At 39.9% G+C, this 12,333-nt stretch overlaps 1 pseudogene; it reads left to right on the top strand.

The window, feature by feature from the left end:
- Positions 1 to 7,557: 7,557 nt before the first annotated feature.
- On the top strand, positions 7,558 to 7,674 carry LOC145397316 (5S ribosomal RNA; annotated as a pseudogene).
- The last annotated feature ends 4,659 nt before the right edge of the window (positions 7,675 to 12,333 follow it).

Genomic DNA, 12,333 nt, shown 5'->3' with positions numbered 1-12,333 from the left:
AGATTAGTAATGTCTTCATGCCACGATTCAACTTATGGGCCTTGAATGCCACGAATCAGGGCTGCAGATGGGAAGATTTAACATCTTCATTAAGTTTAACATCGGTATCCTGGGAACATCGTTATTATTATTATCATAACAGAAAGAAAGCCCGATATGGTAATGTCTGCTAGCGGCACATAAACGTACATTGTGTGTGTGTGTGTGTGTGTGTGTGTGTGTGTGTGTGTGTGTGGTCCAAAGCAATTACTGAATTATGATATTGCCAGCCTTAACGAAGTAAAAACAGAACTTCCGGTATCTTTCCCAGAATCTGTTAGTTACAGGAGTACAGTGGGAGGGTCATCGCATCGTGAAGGTACAGTGGTCCTCATGACCTCCGCCAAGGAGGTTATGTTTTACCCCACGTTGGTTTGTTTGTCTGTTAGCAGGATTACTCAAAAAGTTAAAAACGGATTTTGATGAAATTTTGTGGAAAGGTGACCCATGAAACAAGAAAGAGTTGATTGAAATTTGGAATGGATTCGAATCCGGATCCCATGTCTACGGATCCGGATCCGCGATTACTCAAAAAGTTATGAATGGATTTTGATGAAATTTCGTGGAAGGGTGGGGCATTTGTCACGGAAAAAATGATTAAATTTGGGGATGGATCCGGATCCGGATCCGGATCCAAAGTATCCCGCACAATATCTCGAAAAGTTCTCAATGAATTTAAATGACATTTTGTGGAAAGGTGGACCATTGACTAAGAAAGAATGGATTAATTTCCGGGATGGATCCGGATCTGGATCCTATATCGACGGGTCCGTTTCCGGATCCTTTTAAATGGGAATGACTTTGACTGAGGTATGCACTCTCTGAACACTTTCTAGTTAAAACATTTCTTGCTAATACTGGCACTGGTGTTGGCACAAGTACTGAGGATCAGGTATGGGTGAAATTTTGTTTTGCATCTAGAACTTTATTTGCTTTTTGCAGCGTTCTTCCTCCAGACTCTCAGTATTATACAAAGTTCCTTTGCATAGACTGAAGAAAAATTAAAGATGTTGGGAACAGTAGATAGCTTCCTTCTTGCTGAAGACTTGAATGCGAGATTCAGTAGTCTTGCTAGGGAGGTCCCCACTCTTGTATAGCTGCCTAACAGGATGATTACGAGCAAGCGAGCGATTCACTCCCAGTTAAGGCTGGAAATGAGCAGCCCTGCCCGACCCGACCCTCACTCTAAACAGAAGCTAATAACTTTACTCCTAAGTGAGGCAGAGTAGCAATTCTTTCTGCATGTGATATATTCATTGAATAAATATTGTTATCAACTAATAACTCGTCCATAAAGGCGTAGGAACTCTTGGAATCTCGAGTTTTCCAAGGGAGTGTTCGGCTCCAATCGATGAACGCCTCAATTACGAAATCAGATTTTAAAAGATTTTCCGTCGTAATACTGTGTTTATCGACATCAGCTATAGGAAGTTAATATCGGAGCTTCTGCCTATAATGCTGTGTTAGAGGAAGATTGTGAAAACATGGCGCTCACTCGCTCGTCACGGGCTCACATCGTGCACTTTACTGGTATAGACATACTCTCGTATAGCAGACCCCATTCAGTACCCAAACGATAACATCTTGGATAGAAGCTGGAATGATAGTTTTGAATAACTTAAAGGTACAGTCGGTCAAGGTTCCAGATACCCCAGTCTCGCTCTGGGACTCGTAGTTTTATCTGGTAACACTTGGTGTAGTAAGCAGGGGTGTCATAAAAGACTTTGTGGTTCCTTTGTGGTTGAGTTATATATATATTGGACTTGTGGACAAGCGGTTATTATACTGGAGTAGCTTGTAGTAGATAATATCTTCTTTCCCATTTGTCATGTAGTGACAGGAGAGGTAAAGAATAGTATGGGACTATTTTTATTTGTCTTGGAAATATTAAGTTAACAAGTCTCTCACACAGAGCGAAGTAGAGTCCACTCCCGCTAGCTATCTCTCTGTCTCGCTCTCTCTGTCTCTCTCTCAAGTTGCCAAGCCCTTCTCCCTGCGACCTGCCTCTTGTATGGCTTGTCTCCTTCTGCTCCTGCCTGTTCTGTGGCTAACCTCCCTCTGAGCTCTCTTTCCTAAATTCTGGTGTAGCAGGGGTTGTATCACGTGTGTTCCTTGTGGATGGAAAGTTTAAGAAGCCTGTGTGTGAGTATGTGTGTATGTGTGTGTATGGTCACTAGGCGCTGTCGTGTGCCTAATAAGCATTCCTTGAGTTAAGAGTGTGTAAGCATGTTTAGCATTGCTCGATTCTTGCAGACACAATACCTTCTCATCATCTGACTCCCTGCTTCTATCTGTCTCTCTACCTATCTATTTATCTATCTATCTATTATGATTTGTAATTATAATATGGAGTCCTGATACTAATATACTGTGTTTATCGACATCAGCTATAGGAAGTTATTATAGGAGCTTCTGCCTATAATGCTGTGTTAGAGGAAGATTGTGAAAACATGGCGCTCACTCGCTCGTCACGGGCTCACATCGTGCACTTTACTGGTATAGACATACTCTCGTATAGCAGACCCCATTCAGTACACAAACGATAACATCTTGGATAGAAGCTGGAATGATAGTTTTGGATAACTTAAAGGTACAGTCGGTCAAGGTTCCAGATACCCCAGTCTCGCTCTGGGACTCGTAGTTTTATCTGGTAACACTTGGTGTAGTAAGCAGGGGTATCTTACAGCGACTGTGATTGGTGGATGTAGTCTCGACTATATCAGTGTCACCACATATATTAAACAAGGGTAAGGAAGCACATGTGTAATATTTATGTATACATTGCTATATGTGATCATCAAATGTCATCGACAGTTCGTAGATAGGCGGAAATAACTAAGCAAAAATCGATTTATTGGCAACATTTATAAAACTTGCTGGCTGCCACAACAAAATTTCCTCGAGTTTCAAAAATATACATTCGTGTATGATGCTGGTTGCTTAATGAAGGTTATATTAACAGTGTAAACGTTACATAATATTATTTTGCCAGAGGACAGACACATGTGACAGTAGTGGCTAGTGGTATCCCTACAAAGAGGCAAACGACTGGCAAACGAGCGTCTGCACAGTGAAACTCTTCGCTTCCTCTCTCTTCGGTCTTCGCTTTGCTGAACGCGATAAGTGGAAATAAATAGTATGGTCATATATATATATATATATATATATATATATATATATATATATATATATATATATATATATATATATACTGCTGATGACAATATTATTATGAGCATCCTACCCAACCTAAGAAAACAAAAGATAGTGTTATACGTGAAGAAGCATACTTTTGGAATAGGTGTGGGTGAGGGAGATCATTATAATGTGGGAGGCAGAGAGGTATCATGATAAAGCAAGTGAAGGGGAGAGGAAAAGAATGAGGAAATAAAAGAAGCCGAGAGAGAGAGAGAGAGAGAGAGAGAGAGAGAGAGAGAGAGAGAGCAAGTGAGGGGGAGAGGACAAGACTGAGGAAATAAAAGAAGCAGAGAGAGAGAGAGAGAGAGAGAGAGAGAGAGAGTCGCCTATCATGATAAAGCAAGTGAAAGAAAGAGGAAAAGACTGAGAGAATAAAAGAAGCCAGAGAGAGAGAGAGAGAGAGAGAGAGAGAGAGAGAGAGAGAGAGAGAACTGATACAGTTTGATTTATTTCATTCAGTTTCACCACATTTCCGTTCTATATTAGTGTTTATATTTCCGACGTTACCTATATAAACCACATAAAACATGTCGAAATCATATGAAACATTTTGTATATTCCCATCGCTTTTGCGAAAACGTTCGAGAAACTTAACTCTGACTACTAAGCACATGTATTAACCTACAGTTTAGGATATATAATAGCCCAATACATGTAATGTCTAATTAAAATGATATTTAAGTAAAAAATTAAATATAGTACTGCATACTGTGAATTCGTGTTAATATGTTAATATACGACTAAGTATATAATATCTCAAGTAATATATGTAAAATGTATTCACTTATATAATAATATGTGGCAGTGTTAAGCATACAGTATGTAACATTGTTTCATCAATTATGGCAAGTAGCAGGTGGCTTTTGTTTAAGCACATTCACCACACCCCTGCTGTTGTGTTCTTTTTGGGCTGTATATAAATTTCTCTCTCTCTCTCTCTCTCTCTCTCTCTCTCTCTCTCTCTCTCTCTCTCTCTCTCTCTCTCTCTCTGTAACACACAAAACCGTCCATCAACCACTTATGGTAACAGTAGGAACATTCATTCTTGACGTGTGATGCGTCAGTCTTGTGACAAAGTGGTTGTCAGGCTTGTTGGGCAGTTAGGCTTCTTTCACGTTGTCAATCAAGTACTGTAGTTTTCTTGTTTATTTAGGACCTTTAATATATGGTGACTTTCCATTATGTTATGTGAATTGCTAAACTGTCGCGAGTTTGCCCCATGACCGATTATAATGTGGCTATTAGTAGGTCGCAGATTGAAGCTGAAGTATGTGTGTTAAGTATATTATTATAAACGCACAAAGAATAACTCACTATGAATGGCAAAGTTAATATTATTGTTGCATTTTCGAACTATCTCCGAAAATTCGGAGGTAAGTCAACATGTTCCACATATACGAACAAACATTACTAGTAGTAACGCTATCTGACAAACGGGCGTAAGGATCAGTTATCAGTGAGGAAATGGAAGATAAGCGGAAGAAATAATCGTATTACATGCCATAAGGCTCCTAATCCCAAACAGCTTAGGGCCCCGGATATTCCTATCGCTGATACCTAACGCACTACCTTAAAAAACGAAAACATGTATTACCCGGTAATTGTCCATATCTAGTTAACACTGTTTTATATAGTTTCCATGCCGGTTATAATCCGAAGATACTTTCCAAGTGATTCAAGCTCTTGTTCACGGGCCCAGCCACATTGTCTTACTACCCAAGATAATGGAAAATTAACTAAGCTAATAACATGTCTTCACATTTTGTTTTGGTAACGACAATGTTTGCATTGTGATGCTTTTAAAACATTGTTCGCTTTTTATATATCACTGTCATAAACGGACATTATATTAAACAGATTCTGCTCATTACGTATTTTGACGTGATTCCTCCTTGTTATGAAGATACTTGTATTGTTACTTTATTATATATCGCATTATATGTTATGGTTATATTTTATGTCAGTTATGTTTTAAACGGATTAGTTTTACGGCCACTTAATCTAGACATAACACTCAACTTCAAGGGTGAATAGAGCAAAATCGTCAGGCTTTAGCCATCTTAAAGTCGTCTGGCGTCAACCAAAGTAAAATACTATGTGTATATACGAGGCTGAAAGGGTAAATTTACATGTTATAAAATGCTTTACTGTAACATTTTCCACTTGTTATTTGACACTACGATTATACTGCGGCTACCACCAAAAAATGTAACTCTACCTAAGGGAATACTCTACCTAGAAGGTCTTGCATCATTTTATAATATTAGGCATCTAGATTATTTTACCCATAACGTATAAAAATAATTTGCATTTCTATAATTATGTTAGTTATTTTATAACTTTATTCATTGTGCATTATTGTAATGCATTACTCAACGTGAACAACATATTTGGCCATGTTTTACTGTTATTGTGAATTATTTTTGTAACTTCCCTTTCCACGATTTACTACTGTACTACAAAAGCTTGGAGCAATAGTTTGTCTTCAGAAAAATTTACAGTAAGTATGTCATGTATACCATAATATAATGCTTTATAAATTTACACATTACAAATCTTTCTATTATTCAGCGCAATGTCTGAGGTATATATTTAATCAAGACGATACTGTGTATTACCATACCATAATCTCAATCATTTAAAACAGTATGTAGTTTTGCATTAAGGGCTGAGTAAAAACAAAGGTAAGTGCACTGATTGTTTAATATTCAGTCCATCCACCCTCCTTCTCTATTACAGCTTGTAGCCTGTCCGGCATAGAAGAGACAATATTTCTAACAAGGTCTGGCTTGTTTCTTGCTATCTCCCACTGCCTTGTTATGTGGTCGAGTAACTGTTCCGGTGTCCTTTCGAACTCAGGGTCCCACGTGTTGACGATATTTGCCCATATGTGTTAGATGGGGTTCATATCGCACCCCTTACTTGGTAATTCCAGGAGCCTGAAGTCATGCTGCTCGTCAAACCACCTTCGCACCACTCTGGCCGTGTGGATGGGGCATTTGTCGTGAATGAAAGTAATAGGTCCACCAGGGAATGGGAAATTGTGTTCCTGTATTGAAGGGAGAAACTGATTGTGCAGTATGTCTATGTATATATTTGCTGTAAATCTCCCATCAATACGGAAAAAATCTCCCATACCGTGCATGGATATATAACCACACACGTTCAGAGTCACATGGCCACTTCTAGCGACCTCGAATATGTGACGTCTGTCATATCTGCACAAAAAGAGAATAAAGATTATGAAATAAATGTTCGTGAAGAACATGCTACATGCTTCATTTGTTATGCATTATTATTCTATATTATTTTCGCGGTTATGCATTTTACTCTTTTCTTTATTTAAGATGTATAACATTTTCCATGCCTTATTGTCAGTTATTTTACATATTCATGTTTACTGTTATGAAATAATGTTCATATCTACACCAAACAATGACGGTGGCGATTATGTTTTTGCTACGTGTGCTTACCCCCCCAACCCCCCCCCTTTTTTTTTTTTAGATCTCTAAGTTATGAATTGATAGTAATGAATTTTGCTAGGCACATAGGATATGCATCGTGGAAGAACCCATTTATTTCGGAGGCGATCGTTTGTGCGCATACCACCATCAGTGTAGGCGTAGGTATGCTCTCTTCCGAGTGCTACTTTCTTTAATTATTGTCTTAACAATTCGCCTTTGCCGTATAAAATTTGCACCCGCATATTTTTACCTACCCAGTTTCGTCACACTACTGACCCCTTGAATTAAAACTTTGTGTTTACTTACCTCGTGCCATTAGGCCGCCACAAATGAATTTTCCAGTGATCAGTACTGGCAAATGTCTTCTCATCCACAAACACTGCTCCACAGCAAAACTCCTGATCTCTGCCTACATACTGCTGGGCAAATTCGAGGCGACCGGCACGGTTCTGCTCAGATAGGAATTCTTTCACGGCAGGGACTCTGTGATGCACGGCGCCTTCATGCAGGCGTGACCTCACAATTTCGCTGCAAACGTGTAGCCGCAATTCCTCCCTGATGTCCACGGCGTTTGTGAAGGGGTTATTCTGCACTGCTGCTATGATGACCGCATCCTCCTCCCTAGTTGTTTGCCGTGGCCGTGGTCTTCTCTCTGCATGTATTAAGAAAACTGATTATGCATGTGTTTTTACCATTATTTACTGTGATTATTCTTTTCATAATCTACGATTACAAATATTATCATTGACATAATGATATAACTACCAATACAAAAATCATAAGAATAGGACTCATCCTTACATTTTATTACAGCTCTTGCATACGACCTTATTGGAGTTAAAAGTTAATTATTGAAATTAAGATTCAACACGTTGAGTACACCGCTTCCCGTTGGATCAGCGAAGTTAAGCAACGTTGGGTCTGGTTAGTACTTGGATGGGTGACCGCCTGGGAACACCAGATGCTGTTGGCATAACGTTCTCCCTACGTGTCAAGTGGGGTTGGTGGAGGATTAGTGCCCCTCCCTGTAAAACAAGTAACTCTAAGCCCTTGGCCACCCCGTTTGGGATACATGGCGTCTGGCAATGAATGAATGATGAAGTTTCAACAAACAATTGGTAAGTGAGGGAAACAATAGTCTGTTTATCCCATTTACCAACACAGATTCTTCCTACATTGCAAGTAATTTCTACAGGTAGTTATAAATCAAATATGAAAGCGAGTCAGAAATATCTAAGCATTACGGTATTCATACATACCTAAATCGGTTAATATTCCTGTTTCAGCATGTCTCCTGATCCATTTCTTGACAGTACGGGTGGAAACCCCGAGTCTGCAGCGATGACGCGGATTGATAAGCCCTCTTCTCTGAGAGCTACTATTTGCCCGCGATTAACTAATCGTCTTTGAGGTCTGTTCATGGCGACCACACCGGTTCACTTTCAAAGCCTCTGAATGGATGATGTCAACATGTCAGAAGTTTTGTGATTGGTGGGTGCAACGCCTAATGCTTACGTCACATATACGATGGTAACTGTTGATTGTCCTGTTAGCTAGTTAGACGAAAAAAAGCGGTGGGGAACAATGTGGAAGGTTTTTGTTTATCCATATATTTCATGAGGTTACATTTACTGTATACTACGTTAATAGTGAACATTCCCCATTTGGTCACTCATTACGTAGTAGATTACGTAATTTCACTACTTGTATAGGTGTTCTCTCTCTCTCTCTCTCTCTCTCTCTCTCTCTCTCTCTCTCTCTCTCTCTCATTTATACTGTATTATACGAATAATGCCGATTACTACTTTAAGCACCAAACAGCACGACGGCCTCCTATTCGCCCCTTTATTGTAAATTAAAGTACTCAATACCCCATATTATCTGCGCCAATATTCCTAAACCCTACGCATATCCAAATCTCTCATCTTGATGAAAGTAAGAGGCAAGAACTTTGGCTCTTATAGAATGTATCAGAAAATACAATAATCGTCTTTCACAAAGTAATAAGTCTCTTCATCATCGTTCAATACGAAGTAAACAACACTTCTCACAAAATTAGTTGCTGTTGTTGATTCTCTCCTCATTAGAGGAGACAGGACCTTGCTGTAGCCCGGTTGGTGGTGGTTGGCTTGAGTGGGGTAAGGGGGAAGACAGGGCCTGGGGATTGCCCAGCACACACGCCCTGTCTCCTGGCTGAGTTTGTGGTGTGTGTGCGACAATATTGGAAATACGGCGCAATAAGTATACTGTATGTTTGTGCGTGTCACACGCACCGTCTCCTTCCCCACGATCTCTACCCCTAATCGCTTTCTGTATCAGGTCACACACACACACACACACACACACACACACACACACACACTCTCTCTCTCTCTCTCTCTCTCTCTCTCTCGGCTTCTTTTATTTTCTCAGTCTTTTCCTCTCCCCTTCACTTGCTTTATCATGATACCTCTCTGCCTCCCACATTATAATGATCTCCCTCACCCACACATATTCTAAAAGTATGCTTCTCCACGTATAACACCATCTCTAGTTTTCTTAGGTTGCGTAGGATGCTCATAATAATATTGTCACCAGTAGTATATATATATAAAAAAAAAATTATATGACCATACTATTTATTTCCACTTATCGCGTTCAGCAAAGCGAAGACTCAAGAGAGAGGAAGCGAAGAGTTTCACTGTGCAGACGGCCAGACGCTCGTTTGCCAGTCGTTTGCCTCTTTGTAGGGATACCACTAGCCACTACTGTCACATGTGTCTGTCCTCTGGCAAAATAATATTATCTTACTTTTACACTGTTAATATAACCTTCATTAAGCAACCAGCATCATACACGAATATATATTTTTGAAACTCGAGGAAATTCTGTTGTGGCAGTCAGCAGGTTTTATAAATGTTGCCAGTAAATCGATTTTTGCTTAGTTATTTCCGCCTATCTACGAACTTTCGTTGACATTTGATGATCACATATAGCAATGTATACATAAATATTACACATATGCTTCCTTACCCTTGTTTAATATATGTGCTGACACTGATACAGTCGAGACTACTGTACATCCACCAATCACAGTCGCTGTAAGATACCCCTGCTTACTACACCATGTGTTACCAGATAAAACTACGAGTCCCACAGCGAGGCTGGGGTATCTGGAACCTTGACTGACTGTACAGTCACTCATAAAAGAAAAGACCCCCCCTGCGTTAGAGCCAATATACCTCGGGGTATTCAGTGTTGGTAACAGTGTATTTGACGTCAGCCATATGGAGGGATGAGGAGGGGTTTTTGAGAGGAGGGCGGAGTTAATCTACACGAAACACTGCTTCAATCCACATTTCGAATCAAACATACATTATATCTGACTTGTTAGCAAGGCATATGTATGTAACCCATCACATTTGAAAAAGTTTATCATTAGCTGAATAAAATCGTCAGCCGGGGGCAGGAATAAGATGCAAATGAAACCCCCGGCCTCAAGGGTTAAATGAATGGGCTCGACACATTTAGAATGAACTTTGAATGAACTTCCCCCAAACGCAGCTTCACACCGCCACACCTGACGTCATTTACAGTGTTACCAGGACCGATATCATATTGGTTGAAAGGTGTCTTGGCCGGGGGGGTCGTTTCTTTTATGAGTGACTGTACATGGTCGTCATTTCATAGCAGACAAAACGTATTGGATGGGTGAAGAGTGGATGTCTGAATTTGAGGTTTCCAACATGACTCCTAATATATTGAGTATAGTGAATGATTTGCATGTCATCAAATAAGTTCATTACCATCTGATGACGCCTCCCTATCAATAACCATGTTAATCTGCAAAACAGCTTTGAAGAGTTGAAAGCTCGAGCTGAAGGGTTAGTTGATCACGCCGTTTTATATGAATATGTGCCCAGGAACGAGACTGTTAAACCCATCAGTGTAAAATACATTAACACAGAGTTGTTATAACGGAATCTGGCTGGGAATGAGACTCCCGATATGAATGCAGATGCCAACGAGTGTCTGGCACGATTAACTTAGTTACTGTAGGAGTGTGTGAGGAGTGCTGGGTATGGAAGGCACCGACATGTAAATGAGGATGGTAATCACAATAAGGAAGTGAGTCTGGGAAGATGAGAGAGAAAATTAATTAATGAAAATGGTCTTAGTTATGGAGAGTTGTAGATTGGTGTGGTGAATTCATGGCAAATAATAATCCCTACAACAAACCATTGGATCATGATTTCAAAGTGTTCATTGGAAGAGTATAGAATTCAACATCCCACTTGCAGCTTCCCATGAATGATATTGTAAGTAATGAAACCGTATCAAAAAAAGATAGACGAATATCTGGTAACAGAGTGGAGAAAGAAGCCATACATGTGAGTCCACATAAGGCCTACGGGCCAGATGGATTTACTTCTGTAGTCTATAGATTTTTCGCTTTGTTAAGTTTATGTGTCTGACTCTAGGCATAGGCTTTGCATCCTGCCCCCAAGACCCAGTAGTCCTCCTACATACCATACACCTCTACTTGTCACCACTTCAGCGCTAACACCCACCGTCCATATTGGGTACATGCCAGGGCTGTCTCACACTGGACCTTGGTTACTTCTCACAACGACACTTTTTAACCTAATTTTCAGTCAAGGCCTATATCACATCGCCTGGACTCGTGCAAATTTTCTTACAATATATAAGAAAAATAAAAGGGGCATATGTGTAATTAACAGTTGTGCAAAATTCTAAGATGTGATATGTTCACGGCAGAAAAGATGGTTCAAACCATACTGGGAGCAAGCTGGCGCACAGGAAAAACAATGTTGTATAGAATGCATTGTTACTCTACGTATTTTGTGTGATATTGCATGAAAGAAAAGATATAAATTCTATGTTACTTTTGTAGATTTTTCTTAGGCATACGACTTGGTTCCTTGCTATATGTTGTTTCGTGTGCTGAGACGACTGGAGTGTGGTGCAGTGACGCAGGTGGCCCTGGTGGCCATTTATGCCATCACAGAAAACGTTCTCGGCTCAGTGGTGGTCATGGTAATGGTGTGGGTCCGCCAGGGCTCACCCACCTCATGTCAATTTTCATCGTATTTAATGATCTCACAAAGATGGTAAAAGAAGGAGTGAGGAAAGATGGGCTCTTGTCTTGGCTTCATGCTCTAGTCCTCAAGGACAACACAATTTTGGTAGCTACAAAACCCAACATGATTAAGAAAATTAAGGTTTTGGGAAACCAATGCACTGACTACGGAATGAAAGTGAATTCAGCGTAAACGATTTTTTTTTTTTTTTAGTTAATGGCGATAAAGATGATGAGGAGCCGCTACATGTAAGTGACTTAGTAGTGGAGCGTTGTGACAAGTACATATACTTGGGTTCACCTTTCTCGGCAGACGGCTCCACAATATCCACCATCAAAACACACGCAACATCAAGGATCTCACGTGTTTAAATTCGTATCATTTAAAGGAAAAATAATAACATTCCATTTATGGTAAAAAGACGAATTTTTGATGAAGCATTAATGTGCACTTTGCTGTATGACTGTGAATCTTGGTGGGCTGCTGATCTAAAATCTATGGTAAAGCAATACAAATGGTGTCATAAGGAGCTACTATGAGTCAGGCAGTTT

The sequence above is a fragment of the Coenobita brevimanus genome, chromosome 40 (assembly GCF_032717465.1).
Source record: "Coenobita brevimanus isolate Jiangsu-jjx chromosome 40, ASM3271746v2, whole genome shotgun sequence".
In the NCBI taxonomy this organism is placed as follows: Eukaryota; Metazoa; Arthropoda; class Malacostraca; order Decapoda; family Coenobitidae; genus Coenobita; species Coenobita brevimanus.
The sequence above is the reverse complement of the archived record's forward strand: the minus strand, read 5'-3'. Positions and strand labels throughout refer to the sequence as shown.